Source organism: Camelus bactrianus, chromosome 35 (genome assembly GCF_048773025.1).
Source record: "Camelus bactrianus isolate YW-2024 breed Bactrian camel chromosome 35, ASM4877302v1, whole genome shotgun sequence".
Lineage (NCBI taxonomy): Eukaryota > Metazoa > Chordata > Mammalia > Artiodactyla > Camelidae > Camelus > Camelus bactrianus.
The window spans coordinates 3,196,209-3,214,922 of NC_133573.1; the positions used below are offsets into that span (position 1 = coordinate 3,196,209).

Below are 18,714 nucleotides of genomic sequence, written 5' to 3' on the forward strand. Positions count from 1 at the left end.
AACAAAGCTCACAGCTCCTGTGAGCTTCCTGGTTGGCAACACTCTTGGAGGACTGTCACCCTCAGATGCCATGAAGGCAACCCTGAGCTCTTCCCACTGGAGTGCTCTCCACAACAGCTCACCTGATGAGATCTAAGGGCTGCTTCTTGTCTCTGCTTCGAGGAGGAGCCCATTCCCTGTACAGAAGGCCCTGTTCGCTGGGGCAGCTGAGGTCCTCTGACGGAGGCTGAAGTTACACAGGGAAGCAGAAGCAAACAGGTGAGAATCACTGTCACCACATTTTCACATGTTCTGTTGATAAAATGTGGTGCTAACACTTCATGGTCATTTGTAAATAAGGGGCCCTCCTTTGCCAGAAGGGATGGAGGTACCATATAATTTTTCATAATTCTCACCCAGTATAAATACTAACCCCTTGAGGGTCATTTGCAAACGTGGGTGGAAAGGAACGCTTGGATGTTACAGTCCTGGGACAACCGTGGGTACCTGGTGAGAGCCTTGCAGATGCTTAATGTCCTACAACCGGGCCAGTCTTCCACAGCAAAAAAAAAAAAAACTTGGCCATCCAAGTGCCCAAACTGCTGCAGTGGAGGGACACCTGATGGTCCAGCCCCCTCCTTGGACATCCAGAGGAACCTGGACTCTGGCAGGTTAGGGGCAGGGTCAATTCTAAAACCCAGGCTTTTTTGTCCCCACAATTCAGTAGTTATTCAGTGACAGCACATGGAATATAAACAACAAAAAAACTTGACATGATGGTATATATTTAGCTTACTCCAGAAACAAAATTTAAATCCAGTCATTCTCCTTCCCATCTGATCTACTTTCCTTTCTCCTGTACTAGAGCCAGATTATTACCCACCCAGCCTTAACATGGGTCCTGACTCCACTTACCTCCCCCTCAAACACCACATGAGATGATTCCTCAGCCTGGATGTGGGACCAGCAGTTACAAGAGGCTTTAGTGGAAAAGAACTGTTTGTGCGCAGATGCCAACTAAACACTGTAGAATCCTGGTGTCCCACATTAGTAATCATGACAGCTGTTTGCAAGTGTCCCCAAAGTTCATTTCAGACTCTCACTAATTTTGCCGGGACATAAATATAAAACACGTGGACTGCTGGGCTGGACTGCTATGCTGGGTCTCTGATCCAGGAAGCTCAGTGTCTGCTCCCTGCACCCAGCTCCCTGTTCTGTTCATGTATGTGCATCAAGCAGCTGTTTAGTGTCCATTTTAACATCTTAAACAGTGCATTTCAGTATTGTCTTCATCCACAAATACGTGTACCACACAGTATTAATGATCAATCTCAGTCTTTGCTTTCTTTGGACTTAGAGAGTCAGATAAATGGATAGCAAAGTCATAGAGTGTTATAATATAGTATTTCCTTTATTTCAATGACAGGATTTATTTAAAGAGCTTAGATATAACATCCTTGCATTTATTGCATCTTTAAGCATCTGAAGCAGTTACATTTTAAAAACTTCATTTCATGCGAGATGTTATCAGAGAAATGCTCCTGAATTTGAAGGGTTACTGTCAACTCAGACGGAGTCCCTAAAAAATGTCAACACTCTGCAGTATTGCCATCATGACAAGAACCCAGACAGATGAAATTTGGAAAGCCCTGTGGCTTTCTAGTGCACAGACAGAAGATGGTATTTCAGAGGGAAAAAGCCTGAATTACAGAAAATGATAAATGAAATGGTCTAACATACATTGCCCTTACAAAGAACTAATACTTCTTTGGTCGATAATAACATCTGTCAGTAATTATGAAAAGAGATGACAGATGCGTAGTACTTACTATTAGCCAGGGCTGTTCTAACATTGACACAGATTCATTGATCCCCATAGCAACTCTACGAGGTGGGTACTATTATTATCCCCATTTTATTGATGAGGAACTTGATAAACACAGAGGCTAAATGACTTTTACAAGGTCGACAGCGAGAAACCGGCACAGGTGTTCCAGCCTGAGTCTACGCTCTTGGCCACTTCTCTTTTTTTTTTTTTTTTTTTTTTGTGTGTGTGACGGGAAGATAATAAGGTAATTCTGGTGGGTGGTGGGGAGGTAATTAGGGTTATCTGTCTATTTTAGAGGAGGTGTTGGGGGCTGAACCCAGGACCTTATGCGTGCTAAGCATGCACCCCATCACTTGAGCTCTACCCTCCCCTCTCGAGTCTATGTTCTTAGCTGCTAATCTGCACTGCTCCACATGATAACTCTGGGGGAACTACAGTTCATTCATTCACTCACTTGTTAAACTCAGCATTCCCGGTGCCTGGGATTCAGCAGTGAACAAGAAAACATGATTCCTGCCCTAAATTATCTTGTCATCTCCTGACATATTATCTTCATTTTACCCAGGAAGAAACAAGGTCAAGAAGATTAGCCTTTTCCTGTTAACACCGGAGTATACATGAGGTGCTTTATTTCATTTCTGCCATTTGACTTACACCATGGGGAGGGAAAGCTGCCTTGCAGATCCCGGAGCTCACAAGCCTGTTAATCCCTAATTTTTTTTAACACTCTCCCTTACTTGATACTTGATCTGAGAAAGGATGAAGTAAACCTAAAAATATTCTAAGAGAGTGTGTGGTTTATACAGGGTAACTAACCAGCCACTGTTTACTATCCTAACAGGAATCTGTAGGCATATTTCTTTTCTTTCTCTTTTTTCCTTTTTATGGGCAGCTTTTAAAAACCAAACCAAACCAAACCAAACCAAACCAAACCAAATCACTGATAATTCAACAGCAGGTTCTAAGTCACCACCAAGTCAGCAGCTAAACTCGGTTTAGACTTACAACGTGGCTTCTAGTGGCTGGATTGAAGAATGTATCTCTATCCTGAATGTAAAAGTCATTCACGCAGCTCTTCTCAAATAGGGCAATGAAAAACTCTTGCTCCGGCTTGATGATAATTTCACCCACTTGGAGGACTTTCATAAAACAGCTGAAACTATCACAGGCTGAGGACCGGGTTTTCAGATCATTGGGCTTCAGAGGCAATTTTATGTGCATTATCTCAGAGTATGTACAGAGCACCTCCCACAGGGTGTGTACTTTTGCAAATACAAGCTTGTTATCCAAAACCTATATTGGGAGAATGAGAACACAAACCAGGAAACTAACTATTTTCAGATTTTCAGTACACAGATTTTTCTTATGTTGCTGGTAGTTAAAGCACTTATGCAAACACACACACATATGACACTGGTAAAAGTGAAGATATAATAAAAATAGATTTGCAAACCATCATACATTTTTGCCTTAAAGTTAATTTTTTGTTTAAAATCCTTACAGTTCATTCATAAAATAACCAATGTTTTAGATGAAGAAAAGCAAACTTGTTAATTTTTAGTCCAAATTAGTAACTAAAATTAGAAACACCAAAATATTCTTTGCAGTGGTATTGTAATGACAATTTTTTAAATTTCTGAAACCTAGGACTACTTACATATCTGTTCAATATAGTGTTAAACAGCCATTAAAAGGGATTTAAAAGAATTATATTTATTGATATGGAATATATAATAAAAGGAAAAAGCAAAAAAAATGTGAAATAATAATTTTCCTCTTTGGAAGGGAAAAATATCTACATTTGAACAAAAAAAAAATGTTTACAAGGATTTTAAGATTCTTTATGTATAATTAAGGTACAGATGATTTTTAATTCCACTGTTCTTTCATTTTCAAATTTGGGGGGTAAATTTTTATAATAAAAAAATCCTTAAAAATTTTCTTGCATAAATACATTAATAGATATATTTATGACTACATTCTCTGGCTATTAAAAAAGATCTCCTAGCTTTGGATCCGAAACATATATTCCATAATGCAGATTCTGACTGACTCGCCTCCCAGCCCACAGCGAATGAACGGCTAGAGTGACCTGTTTCAAATATCATTCCAGGTAACATGCAGGCTCCAGCCAATGGCTGCAAAGGGACTGACACTGATCTGGTTGCTCCCAGCTGCAGACCATCACAGATGAGGTTCGATTCATAGGCTCATGTTTTCTCTGTCAAAAGAAATCAGAAAATGTTAGGCTTTTACTTTTACCAAGGGAACAAGAAGTTGTTTGATTTTTTTTATGCCAAAAAATAACAACAAACCAATTTGAACCTGATGAAAAGACATTTGCTTAAAACAGCACAGTAGCAATGAAGGTGCTCTGGCTGGCAGGGACTTGTTGGATTCCTGTGAGTGCTGGACTCCTCACATGGAATTCCCTTGGCACTCCAGAAGGCCTGTGGTTGTCCCCATGGGTTTGTGGCCATATGTGGCACACAAAACTCTCTGGCTTTGCCACAATTTCAAAGCCTTTTTTGGCTTATGAAAGGTTTTGCACGCAAGTGGAGTTTTCTTGAGTCCACTCACTGATGTCATTTACCAGAGTTATAGTCCAGGGCTGACATTCTAGACTTTTAAAATCTTGCAGACATTCAAATCGTTCAGGTTTGGATGTGTATTCACCTCTGCAGGCCTGGACCAAATTCGACAGAGCCACCCGGACAAGTTCAGCAAAATGCAAAGAAATTTTTTTCTCTGCAAGACTGAAATGTCTGTGAAGCTATAAAAACTTCTGCATCTACAAAAATAGGGAACCAACTCATCAATAACATATCTATCCATAATGCATGGCCATTTAAAAAAATACTGTATTTACTGCTATTAAATTCTACCTGGCTTTTGCCAAATTGTGTCCTAAATTGTAAGGAAAGCATATAAATGTAGAGAATTTTTGACCTTTTAAGAGAAAAAGGAACCCTCCTACTCGGTTGGTGGGAGTGTAAGTTGGTGCAGCCACTATGGGGGACAGTATAGAGGTTCCTTAAAAAACTAAAAATAGACTTCTGTGTGATCCAGCAATCCCATTCATGGGTATATGTCTGGAGAAAAGTATAATTCAAAAAGACACATGCACCCCAATGTTCACAGCAGACCTATTTACAATAGCCAAGACACTGAAACAACCCAAATGTTCACTGACAGATGACTGGATAAAGAAGGTGTGGTATATTATATATATATGTATATATGTATACATATATATATACACACACATATATACACATGCACACACACACACAATGGAATACTGCTCAGCCATAAAAAATAAAATAAAGCCATTTGCAATAACATGGATAGACCTACAGTGTATTATGCTAAATGAAATAAGTCAGAGAAAGAAAAACAAATATTCTACGTATTAACTTATATGTATATCTAAAAAATAAAACAAATTAATGACTATAATAAAACAGAAATAGACTCACAGGTACACAGAACAGACTGGTGGTTACCAACGGGGAGAAGGAGGAGAGGGGATGCAGGAAGGGGTTAGGGGATTGAGAGGTAAAAAGTACTACGTATAAAATGGATAGGTTACATGGCTGTATCATACAGCACAGAGAAATATAGCCATTATTTAATGGTGACTTTAAATGGAATATAATCTATAAAAATGTTGAGCCTCTGTGTTGTACACCTGAAACTAATATGATGTAAATCAACTACTCAATTACAAAATTTTTAACCAAAGTTTTCTTTTCATATTATTTGCAGTAAGTTAGAAGCCAGCACTGTCAATAGAAACATAGTGCAAGTCACAATTTTCAGTAATCCCATTTAGAAAATAAAAAACAAGTGAAATTAATTCGTTATAATATTTATCCCAAGATATCCAATATACTATCATTTCAAAAGTGTGATTAACACTTTTAAAACTTATTAATAAATATTTTACATTATTTTTGTTGTACGAAGTCTTGAAAATCTATTATGTATTTTCCACTTATAGAACATCTCAATTCACAATAGCCACATGTGGCTGGTGGCTACCATACTAGACAGAGCAGATTACACCATTCCCACTTCTGATAAATTACCTGCTCTTAACTTATTTAAAAAACTTGCAGAAAAGGCTTTAGATATTCCCTATATCAAACAAAGCAACCTTGACGGGTGGGGAGTATCTTCATTATAAAGTGAAAAATAATGGTAAGAGAGCCATGGTTACATGTATGTTAATGTAACAATACCTTCTTAATTCATTCAGGAATTTACAATCTTTCTTCATATGCCAAGGATTCACTGTCACTTCACAGCTTTTCACTATTATCATCTTTGGAATTGAGAGGCTTCAGATGACCCTGCTTTGTGCATCTGTACATAAAAGAAAATAACAAAACAGAGAAAAATACTTTATTAAAGATAATTTAGGGGGGAGGGTATAGCTCAAGTGAAAGATCATATTCTTAGCATGCACAAGGGCCTAGGTTCAATCCCCAGTACTTCTTCTAAAACTAAAATAAATAAATAACTTAATTACCACCCTCCTGCAAAACATTAACTAATTATTTTAATTAAAATTTAAAAAAAGATAATTTAGTGCAGGCTTATCAGGCTACAAGGGCTACAATGGATGACCCTCCCGCCATTAATTTAGGAGAAATCTCACAGTATTTCCCAACATAAAGACTAAAATATAATTCAGAACACTTTCTGATGGTCAGCATGATTTTAACAAAAAAGTAGATAATTACCTCCCTGGTGTCAAAGCTCTGTCAGAGTTGGGCACAGAAAATTTAGTAAAAATGATTTTGCAACTACCTTTGAAAGAAATGCTGATAAATGATCTTTTCTGTTGGAAATTAGCCTGCTTTTACATTCTGCAGTAGGCATACGTGTTTACAAACCAGGCAGGAACTGGGTCATATTTTACACATACTTTAGAAACTGATTTGAAATTTGCTCTCTACCTGCAAGGCTATTTTTTAGGTAATAACATAAGCTGGCCACTGTACTAAATTTTGTTTCCCTGTTTGCTTAATCCTCACAACAACTCTGTAAGCTGCTATTATTACACCCATATAACAGATAAAGAGCTTGAGGCAGAAATTAATTTGGGGAACTTGGTAAATGGTGGAGCTGGGTAAGACTGCAGCCAGTCTCACACTCAAGTCCATTCTTCTCACTGATGTCTGATACTGCTACCTACATTCAGCAATGACCACTGATTTCATGTTTAAGTGTGTCATTTCTAAAAGTGCAAAGATATATTAGTACTGCTGTGTAAATTATTCTTTTGAGATGTGATTGCCAAAAAAACAAAAACAAATAAAATCAGGGTGCCACTGAGGGGAGGGCGAACTGCATATGGACGGACACAAGGGGACATTTTGAGGACACAGTTGCACAACTCTAGAAATAGCTAAAATGGCTGACTTGTACAATTACAATTTGTGAATTTTATCGCCTGTAAATTACACCTTAATACAGCTATTAAATTAAGAAACTGGGATACCAAATTAAGCCTAAAACACATATATATATCACACAAAGAACAACAGGCAAATATCGTTATTTACTGCACCATTTTCCTTCATACAGCTTCCTTTCCTCACCCGTTCCTGAAAGGATGATTCATTTTTAAAATAGTCTTTTAATTTAATCAGCAAATAATTTTTGACTGCCTACTATGTACGCAGGACTAGTCTAGGCACTTGGAATAGATCAATAAACAAAACAAAAGTCCTGTCCTCACGGAGCTTGGTTGGAGTCTAGCTGGGGCGGGGGGTGGATATGACAATTCACACAACAGAGCAGCAGAGGAGGTGGCATGTTAGGAAAGAGGAACCATGGAAAAATGAAAACAGGGAAAGGTAAAGAGAGTTGAGGGTACGGGATGAGGGTGATGTTGTATTAAATACCAGAGCAGGCCACACTGAGGACTGAGGTTAGAACTAGGACTAGGACGTGAGAAGTCCCAGGTGGACGGAATAACCATCACCAAGGCCAGCGTGCACCTCGCATGTTCCAGAATGGGGGCACGGCTGGAGCTGCGGAGAAGGGTCAGTGCAGATCCTGTGCGGCCTTGGAGGACTTTGTAAGGACTGTGGCTTTTACCCGGAGTGAAATGCGGAGGCACTGCAGAAGGACGACACAATCTAACTTAGGTTTTCAAGGCTCATTTGACTGCCGGGTGAGAATAGTCGAAACGGGTCAGAGATGAAAGGAGGGAAGCCACTGTGAAGGGCTGTGCAGGAGGAGAGGACAGTGGCTCAGGGCAGGGAAGCAGCAGTGGAGGCAGGAGCCATGGTGAGAAGTGGCTGGGTTCTGGATATGTTTTAAAGGCAGTGTTAAACCAGATCTATTGACAGAATTCATGTGGTATGTCACTGAAATTCAGAATAACTCCAAATTTTTTGACCCAAGCAGCTGGAAGGATTAAGTTTCCACTAACTGAATGGGGGAGGCTGCAGAAAGAACCAGTTTGGGGGGTAGGAGGACCAAGGGCTCAGTTTTTACACATGTTGGTTTTAAGATATCAGAGTTCCAAGTGAAGATATCAAATCAGCAGAAGATTGTAAGAGTCCAGCGTTGGAGAGAAAAAGTCTAGCGGGAGACAGAAATGTGGGAATCATGGGTCACACAGGTGGTACAGGAAGACATGAAACCCAGGTACTCAAACATTAAGATAACCTGGCATTAACCATAGAAGTTGTCCTTGAGGGCCAGCCTACTAGGTGTGGATATCAGTCCTATTTCCCGACCACTCGAGTTTTAAAAAGGAACTTACAAATGAATTCGTGCAAGACACTGCCTCCAGTGGGTGGGATCAGAGCTGGAGTGGGAGAATGGGATGGTGCACGCTACTCCCTACGGCAGAATGTGTGTGTGTGTGTGTGTGTGTGTACCCATGTGTGTATGCGCAGAGGGATGATTTACACCTGGCTTAAGAAAAAGAGCTAGTAAATCTAGAAGCCGAAAGATGAAAGAACATCCAGATCTGGTAGAGGGAACAGGGGAAACACTGTGTACTGTAAGACATATCCCCATAATGCCATTTCCCACCATCCTTTCATCAGGAACACAGTTGGAAAGGGGGGAATTATGTAGATACGTGTGATGTACACAAATTTCTGACTATGTAACATTGAATATCTACATATGTAGCAAGTTAATGATATTTGAATATCTACATATGTAGCAAGTTAATGGTATTTATATCTGCTTCAAGTTTAATAACAAGTTCACAACAGAGGGAAAATAAAATATTGAGGACTGGTAGAAATATCATAGAAGGCCATTCAAAACTCAGAATGGAAGCAAAAGCAGCTTCACCCCACAAAGTGTGTCATTAAGAGTCAAGAATGTTTATATTTGCTTAAAAAATTGAGAGTTACAACTTCCTGCTTTAAAGAATTAACTTTAAGACAGATACCATACTATAAGCAACGTCTATACTGGTGCTTTCTTAAAGCTATTTTTAGTTCCTGCTTGTTCTGATGTACTCCAGAAATTCTGCAAAGAAAACCTATTCAAAGGCTTAAAGGAATAAAAAAAACAGAAATAACACTGCATTCTTTTAAGTGTTCTCTATACCGAAAGTCACTTGCAAATGCGGCACCCTGCCACAGGTCTACATTTTTAACCATAAAGTCCTTTGCGCAATTTTTCAATCGCTATGTGACTTTGTGTCAGTCTCTCGCTCAGAAGCACAATGGAGTACCAGAAAATGACACGTCATGTCTAAAACTACAGATGTGGGAGATGAACGTACACCAGAACACAGCTAAGTGGGAGGGTGAGGTTCACCTTTTAAGTTACCGTAAGTGCAGTTGCACCTGCTGCCTACTTCCTCTGTGAAGTGAAGAACTAGTCTTTTCTAGAAAAGCTCTCATTCTGAGAACTGTCTTCTTTAAAATATTTGGAAATTCTCTTTTAAGGTTCTTTCACTTTTAAGTCTTTCCCCAACTCTACATCCCATAACAAGTGTTAAAATTATCCAATAGCCTTTTGTTACAGAACATACTCTACAAAAGCTGAGGTTTCCCAGGGTTAGGATCCCAGAACTCTGCTACCAGATAATCCTAAAGCCTTCCTTCCATAACTGACTCTTCTGCCAATTCCCAGGTGCCGGCAAATTCGGCTTCTCAGACCAGGTAACTTTCTAACTCTGCCTACGAACACTCTACTGCCAGTAAAGGAACTCTCAGACAGGAAGCAAATAAAGCCCCTAGTGAGGGTTGCCTCCTCCAAACAATCAAGATGCCATCACCAAGCAAATATTTAAGCCTACTGCAAAACTTCTGAAGACATCTTACAAACAATATAGTTTTTATAGATGCATACTATTTGCTCTGGAATAGTGATTTCCAATGGAGGGAACAAAGGACCACATGACCCAAGCAATTTTTTAAAACTGCACATAACCATCTCTATTCACGTGAGGATTCAGGCAAACCCGTCTTACAGGCCTAGGTGTAACAGAATGACAGCACCTCTAGGAGTAGGGTGAAAAGCAGCGAGGTAGACTTTAAGTGAAAGGGGGTGATGTAATAGGCCCCATCGCCCACTTACCTCCCACCACAGGACAATCATCTCAGATCGAGAACAAACACTTTGGGAAACAGAGGTTGTTTATATTTTTATGGTTTTCTGGTGGAAATAATGCCCTGAGTCATGTGAAGTTGTGGCTGCAAAATTGAACAGGGGACCAGACATTTTCACATTCAGGACACAAACACTCAGCCCCAGGGTGGCCACCATATCTGCTCTCCCCTTTTCCTGTTCACCCCAAAAGCTGAAGGACTCTCCTGCTTGCAATAATACCCACCACTTCTCACAAATTCCTGCCAAGTTCACGGCAGCAGCTGGTGGTGTCAAAGTCACCATTTGCACTGCTCTGAATTCCCTCCATTAGTTTATATCCCTTCTATTTTCTCTGTTGTCTTCCTAGCTACACTTGCATTCAGGAGCTGGTTACTGCACTAACATTGCCTCTGTAATCAGTCCAGGATATAGGAAGTAGAGATTGTACTGTAACCAGTACCAGAATACTTGTCATGCCACTCTAGTTTCCCAAAAAAATACTCTGGCATCCCTCATCTCACCCAAAGAACCACCTCATTACTTAGAGGTTGTAAAAGTAGAGGGCTTTCTCTACTGGGAAACACTGACTTGTGGTAGAGTTGTGATTTTAGTTTTTGTAACTAGTTAGAGGCAAAAAGACATGTTCCACAAATTTTATTCAAGCGTTTGGAATTTAAACTTTTATTAGATACAGAGCCGGCAGACTAACCGTAATCTATGAACATATGGTCATATTATCAAATAATGTTCATGTCTGCCTTACAGACATGTAAGAACTTGAATTACACCTGCATCCTGTAGGCCTTTAGAATTGGATGTGAAGCAACCTGTGAGATAAAAAACCTCCTATCCAGTCACAGAACACCTTACAGACAACATCACATTAATGCCACTGAACACATTAGTAGAGTCCATGTATGGTCAAGTTACATCTCCAGTTTCTCAGAGCTGGAAAGGAGATGTCTAGAAAAGCTGGAAAAGCCCAATTACCAAAACAGCTGAAAAGTTAAAGCAGACTCCTGCACCTCCCAGAGTGGACGGCAGAGGGGTCATTGCCCACCACCCTGTCCTCCCCCAGGACATGGCGTGTGGGGAAGCAGGCAGGAGGGGGTGGCTGGGGCTCGGAGGTGGAGAGGTGATGAAAGCAAGAGTGGAACTGCTCTGGTCCTAGAACAACAGAGCTGTAAAAACTCGGCTTCACTTCAACCCGCTCCCTCTCCCACTTTCCCTCCCACCTACGTGACAAACAGAGCACAGTCAGGCACTTTCTGCCCATGACGGTGACTACTAGCAGGAAAGGGACCAGGGTAAAAGCATGTCCTATAAAATATCAGTCTGATTTTAAAGACTGTGTTATAAATAATGAACAACAGTGTCAGAGTGGGACACTTGTGAGGCGCTCAAATAGGGAGGAGGAGGCTGAGGATCCATTTCCAGGACTTCCATGTCTTTTATTACTCCTATTTCTGACCTTTCCTTTGCCACTTTTTGTAGCACTCCCATCACTGGCAGGTAAAGGGGCAGCAATGTGACTTGGCCGCTTGGCTGATGGGGCTACATTTCCCAGCACTGGAATGAAGAGGCATTGGAAGAGGATCAGCTGGAAGATGTGAACCGCGGTCCTGGCTTGTGCCCAACACTAACCAGGTGACCCTGGGCTAGTCTCTTAGTCTCTCTGGGCTTCCGGCTTTTTACTTATAAAAGAAAGTTTTGTCATTGTGCAAATATATCCAATATGAAATGTAACATTAAAGTCAAACATAGTGACATCTCACCTGCTTGCCTCAGGGAACTGTACAAGCACTGAACACTATGTGAATGTAAACACAGAGTTAAGAAAACTGTTGAGGTAAAGCACTACACGGAACATGGAGTTAAAGTTTTATGGATTTTCTTAGCTTTCTTTTTTAATTGCAAGACTGAATTAATTGTTATTATCTATAATCCACACCACCACCCCTGTGAATAAATAAAGTAGGTAAGCACTGCCTGGATGTCTGCTATTGCCCGATGCTAAGCAGGGTGAGGGGTAAAAAGGAGGCTGAACAAGGGAGTCTTCTCCAGTTACGAGCTAAGTGAGGAGACACATTGGAAACCACCCTGGAATGGTACCAAGTCAGCACTCAAAGCCAAGTTTACAGGCTACCCATCATAAACACTGCAGGAATACAAAGAGGAGCTAGAAGTACTTGGAGTAAATAGGGAAGGCTCTATGAAGGGGATGGGGCTCCAACTAGTTCTCAGGGCAATTCTAAGCTGTTTTAACTGAGGACTGGATAGGAAAAGGCTGGTGACTCCTGGTTTTTAATAAGGCACAGGTTACCCTAGGAGGCTAAGTCACATAATGACTGGAACATATAAGGTAAGGCCAAAATGATGGAGGGTCGAGACTACCTGTCTGAGATCTGGTTGTGGTAAGTCTTTGACTTGACTCTAGATGTTGGAGGGTCAAAACTGTAGGTTGACTGAAAGGGGGGGAGAGAATATCCAAGAATTCAACAGAAGGAAAAATTCATGTATCAGGGATGAAAGCTCTTCATCAGAGTATCAGCAATCAGAATAGACACTTGAAACCAAACACATACAGTTCAAGAAGCCGACAAAATGTGGAGGGTGGTGAGAGAAAGATAAATCAAAGACCATTCCAAGCCTTTGGGTATTCAAGACCGGAAGAATGATTATCCCACTGAATAAGTGGAGACGCTGCAAGAAAAAAGATTATGAAATCAGCTTTAGACATGTTGAATCTGACATATGACCTAAGAGTAGGTGTTCTCTAAGAAGCTCAAAATTCAAAACTGAAGCACAGATCTAGAGTACAGGCTTAAGATGCAGATGGACAAGACATGATAAATCTCCTAAAAGAAAACATAGGCAAATCATTATCTGACATAAATCTTAGCAACATTCTCCTAGGGCAATCTACCCAGGCAATGGAAATAAGAGGAAAAAATAAACAAATGGGGTGTAATTAAACTCATAAGTTTCTTCACAGCAAAGGCAACCATAAGTAAAACAAAACAACAACCTACGAATGGGAGAAAATATTTGCAAATTATACGACTAACAAAGGCTCAATTTTCAGAATATATAAACAGTTCATACAACTTAATAACAAAAAACAAACAACTCAATCCAAAAATAGGCAGAAGACCTAAACAAGCATTTCTTCAATGAAGACACAAATGGCCAATAGGCACATGAAAAAATGCTCAATATCACTACTAAACAGAGAAATGCAAATCAAAACTGCAATGAGGTATCAGCTCACACCAGTCAGAATGGCCATCACTCAGAAGTTCATGAATGATAAATGCTAGAGAGGCTGTAGAGGGAAGGGAACCCTCTTACACTGCTGGTGGGAATCCAGTTTGGTGTAGTCATTATGGAAAGCATGGAAATCCCTCAAAAAACTAAAAGTAGACTTACCCTATGACCCAGCAATCCCACTTCTGGGTATATAACTGGACAGAACGCCAATGTGAAAAGATACCTGCACCCCAGTATTCATAGCACCACTGTATACAATAGCCGAGACATGGAGGCAAGCTAAATGTAGCAACAGATGACTGGATAAAGAAGTTGTGGTATATTTATACACTGGAATACTACTCTACCATGAAAAGGACAAAATAAAACCATTTGCAGCAACATGGATGGAGCTAGAGATCGTCATTTTAAGTGAAATCAGCCAGAAACAGAAAAATACCAAATGACACCAATCATATGTGCAATCTAAAACAAGAGAGAAAAACACTGTGAACTCATCTACAAAACAGAAACAGACTTGCAGACTTAGTAAACAATCTTAAGGTTACCAGGGAAAGGGGATGGGAAGGGATAAATTTGGAAGTTTGAGATTTATATATAAAATCTATTTTTATATGCTGTGCTGTCATGGAATGGCGGCGGCTGCGATGGCAGTATTGGGGCTGCCTTGTGAGAGCGCGGGGGTTGCGACCGTTTCCCGCTGCTGCTGCAGCCATCCCAGCACACTGATCGCACCGCGCCCACCTCCCAGGAGCAGCCTGACCTGTAACCTGAGTCCCACGAACCTGGGGCTTTAGAGGCCTCCACCGAGGTCAGGCCGCGTGGAAGATGGGAGCAAATCCAGGGGCTTTCATGGGGCAGCCCCCATTCCATCCGAGGCCCCGTGACCGCACCGCACCCGCCTCCCGGGAGCAGTTCATGGTCTGAGGGGCAGTCTGAGATGCTCCGGAGCCGTCCGGCGCCCTCCCACCTCCCGGGGCTGTACCTGCTCTCCTAAACCCGGGTATAAGCGGCTGCAAAAACTCGGGGTTCAGGAACTACTAATAGCGGGGTTACCACTAACCACAGCGGCGGCTGGGACCCGCCTCAGGGTTCTAACGGGAAGCGCGGCCGGGACCTCACCTCCGCATCCCTCCCTGTGCGCCTCCCCAGCCCCACAGCCCAGGCGTCACCTGCCGGCTCCCCGAGCAGCGCGCCCCCACCAGCGCCCCCTTGACTGCCCGGCAGCGGCAGCCGAGCCGCGGTCAAGCGGCGGCCCTGACCCCAGGCCGTGTTCCTCTTCCAGGAGCTGGTCCAGGAGCAACCGTCTCCCTAAACCTTCCCCGCGTTCTGGGCGGGTTCCGGCGTCCGCGCGTCTGTCCGTCTGCGCGTGCGCGCCCCTCCTCCTCCCGCCTGCAGCGCAAATTGCCCGGGTGGGTCTCCTGCTTTACCGGCTCTGGTCACTGGGGCCGGGAGGAGCCATGTGGGGCCCCTCCTGCTCATCCCGCCGGGTCTCCATCCCCAGAGCGTTCACCCCACCACCGACTGGGTCCTGGCACTGAACTAGAACCACGACTGCCTTGGGCCAGGCCACACCCTGCCAGCCCCAATTCCCCTGCTCACCTTCCCCTCCCTGTTACTACCCTCCCACCCCTGGCCAGGCCCAGTCTCCCACCAGACCTTAAAGACAGGGCTCCTTCTCCTCACACCGAGGTCCCTGCCCTGACACTCCGTCCTGCTAGGTCCTAACCTATGGCCCCTACACCCACAAGGTTACCCCTCATGCCTCAGCACAGGATCCCCAACATCCTGAAATTGTCCCCCTCCCCTCTCAGCCAGGTCAGTTCCACTCTGAGCGGGCCCCATACTCCTCAACCTGTACCCCCTCACCATGGGATCCCCTTCACTCTGAGTGCACCCCTACCCTGAGCTGACTCCCTCACCCCTCACCCTGTGGTTGGGGTGGGGAAATCCGGCCTCCAGTAATGATGACTACTGCCACCAGTGGGGGATCCAGCCTATTGTGCACCTTCATATTTAATGTCTGAGGCTACAGGGCGAGGCAGGCTGGGCTGAAGGCGGTTCCAATTCCTGCCCTGGCACCCTGATCCCCGCACCCTGTTCCTCAACTGACCCGATGGGTCAGGGTGATCCCAGGCTGCCAGCCACTGGCCTGTGGGCCTTGGGTGTTTATGGTCCTGATGGTGGTCTGGACCCCTAGGTTGGAGGCACTGGGCACACGGACCTTTGGGGTGGGGGAGTTCAGAGGGTGCACTTGAGCCCAGGGGTAGACAGCAGATGGTGGGCTGTGTGCATGGGGCTGTGTGCGTGGCCTGGCCTCAGCCCAGGTGGGTGCAGGGGTCTTGTTCATTCACACCAGGCCAGAGGGAAGAGAGACGGCAGATTTTAAAGCGTCAAAGTTAGGAAGCCAAGGCTGGAGAGCAAAGTAGGAAGGTGCACTGGCCAGGCCACCATGGAGCCCACCGCAACGCCGGTCCCTTGCATCAGGGGAGACTGGCAGTTGACTGGCCAATGAGACATCCCCTGCTGCGGTATAGTTTACAGGCAATTGAAGGGATTTTGACAGGTAATTTTAATCCAATAATTGTCACTTTCTCTGCGGGAGATCAGGTCCAACGTCATGGGGAATCTGTCAGGGATCCTGCCTGAACTCCAGCCTGGGACAGTGGAGGACCCACCCAGGAATCATCCTCTTAGCTCTCACCAAAAGGGGCTGTAATAGAAAAGAACAAATCTGACTCCGTATTGGATCTGTTCCTTTTCCTTTAACCCTCTGCCCTGTTTTCTAGGCTTAGTCTTGCTAGCTCTGCACCTTTTGTAAAACAATGTTGCCTTTAGGCTGAAATAAACAGGAGAGCCTATTCTCAAAACTCTGAACTTTAAGGATATTAACACTTTTGCACTCCTATAAAGATAACAAGATGCAGAATAGAAAAAGTTAGTTTTCTTGCAGGTTTTACAGGAACACCATGATCTGACCCACGTGGACAGCTGCAAAGGATTCCAAGAACAAAGAAATCCTACACCAAGAAGTTTGCAACAACCAACCACAGCCCCTACCCTTTTTAGTAGAAAAGGAACCTGAATTCTGACTTGGGGAAGATGGTTCTCCAAGATATTAGTCTGCCATTATCTTGGTCTGCAGCTGTCTACGTAGACCAGGTCATAGTGCCTCTGTAAAACCTCTAACAAAAACAAAAGTTATTTTCTATTCTGCAACTTATCTTTATATAAGTGCAAAAGTGTTAATATCCTTAAAGATCAGAGCCTTGAAAACAGGCTCTCCTGTATATTTCAGGCTAAAGGCAACATTGTTTTACAAAAGGTGCAGAGCTAGTAAGACTAAGCCTAGAAAAGAGGGCACAGGGTTAAAGCAAAAAGGACAGATCTTCTATAGAGTCAGATATTTTCTTTTCTATTATAGTATATTCTATTTTTGTTTTAAGTTTATAAGAATAAATTTAGCCTTTTCCCATTTTAAATTGTGCAATTTTAAGGAGCATTAAGTGCATTCACAATGCTGTGAGACCAACACCACTGGTTTCAGACTATTTCCTTCCTCAAAGTAAAAGCTTGTATACAAAGCACACCCCACATACTACCTACCCCAGCTAATAAGAAGCCCTAATGCCCTTTCTCTCTCTATGTCTTTACCTATCCTGGAGATTCCCTATCAATGAAATCATATAAAAGGTGGCTTTTTTTTTTTTTTTTTGTCTGCCCACGTATCTTAAGTAGGGACAGGTGAATTTATTGTTTCTTTGTTTTAACGTTAATTAGCATTTTTGTATTTTGAGAGGAAAATCCAGGTGGATTAAAGATGAGACGTACCAAATGAAGCCCTTTTGGTAACTCTGTGCATAATCTCGGGGGAGGCACAGCTGTTCTAAGTGTGAAACCAGAAGCAGAAGGGAGATGCTTAGCTCTTCTGGCAAAATAAAACCAAACAAAAGCAGAAAACAAAGGCCAAGAAAGACAGCTGGAAAGACAAACCACAGCCTGGAAAAAGCGTTCTTCATGACCCAAGGTTGGAGAAAATCTTCACATCCCTATGGTCCAAAAACCTGTTGAAGCCCAGTGTTCTGAAAAGAAACAAAACACAAACAGGCAGTTCCAGTGAGAGGCAGCGCAGGTGGCCAGTGTCTGCCAGAGATGCTCGACCTCTCAGGTGAGGACACAGGCAGGACAGACTGCAGAGACAGCATTGGCCACCATCACACTGGCAGGTCTTTAGCCCGGTGACAACCAGCCCTGGTGACAACGTGAGCAGGCAGAGGCCCCAGGAGGTCCCCTGGAGGGAAGAGCAAATGGACGCTCCTCTCCGGCAGAACAAGGAGCAGGATAAATCAAAGTGCCGCAGGTGCATCCTTTCCCTAGCAGTGCTGATACTTAGAGCAGATCCCATCAAAGTGCTTGCACAATTTTCAAAGATAATTTATCTTCAGTACATGAATTGAAAATAATCAATATGTCATCAAGGGATTTTCAGAAGTGACCTGCCCTGGGCCCGAACAATACACACACATAAATACACACATATACACATAAATATATACACACATACATACAGGAAAAGAGACAGACAGACTGAAACACAGAGAAGAAGGGGGAGACAGAGAAACAGAGAGAAACAAGACAGAGAGAGAGGCACTGAGAGACAGAGACAGAGAGAAGGAACACTGGAGCTGGGAAGGAGTGGAACTCACGCACATTTTCACAAGTCAGTCTACATGTCAAAACCTGGTCCCAAAGTCCATCCACCCTCCAAGGGAGGGTGTGGGGATCACACAAGGGCGTGGGAACAGAAGGCAAAAATCAGGAAGCCATTGTGGGGCAGCCCACCACAGAGGACTAGATGGGACACTGGGCCTGAATGTCAACATGACAGAATGACCTAGGAGGTTGTATGCCAGAGCAGACGATGTCAGAGTTGTATTTAACTTCAGTCACATGACTGGGAGCTGGGAAACAAGCAGCAAGGAAAGTGACTTTCTCCAGACCCCAGGGCAGACCCCGGCCAGTGTGGCATGTGCTCTGCGCTCCGCCAGCCCTCTGAG

The 18,714-nt window shown here is 43.1% G+C and overlaps 1 long non-coding RNA gene across 1 annotated transcript; it reads right to left on the reverse strand.

Moving 5' to 3' along the window:
• Positions 1 to 1,369: 1,369 nt before the first annotated feature.
• Positions 1,370 to 14,997, reverse strand: LOC141576065 (uncharacterized). Its single transcript, XR_012504302.1, has 3 exons — positions 14,830 to 14,997; positions 6,052 to 6,175; positions 1,370 to 4,028 (listed from the first exon to the last, which is right to left on the reverse strand). It is a non-coding gene; the product is annotated as an uncharacterized LOC141576065 (long non-coding RNA).
• Between the last annotated feature and the right edge of the window lie 3,717 nt (positions 14,998 to 18,714).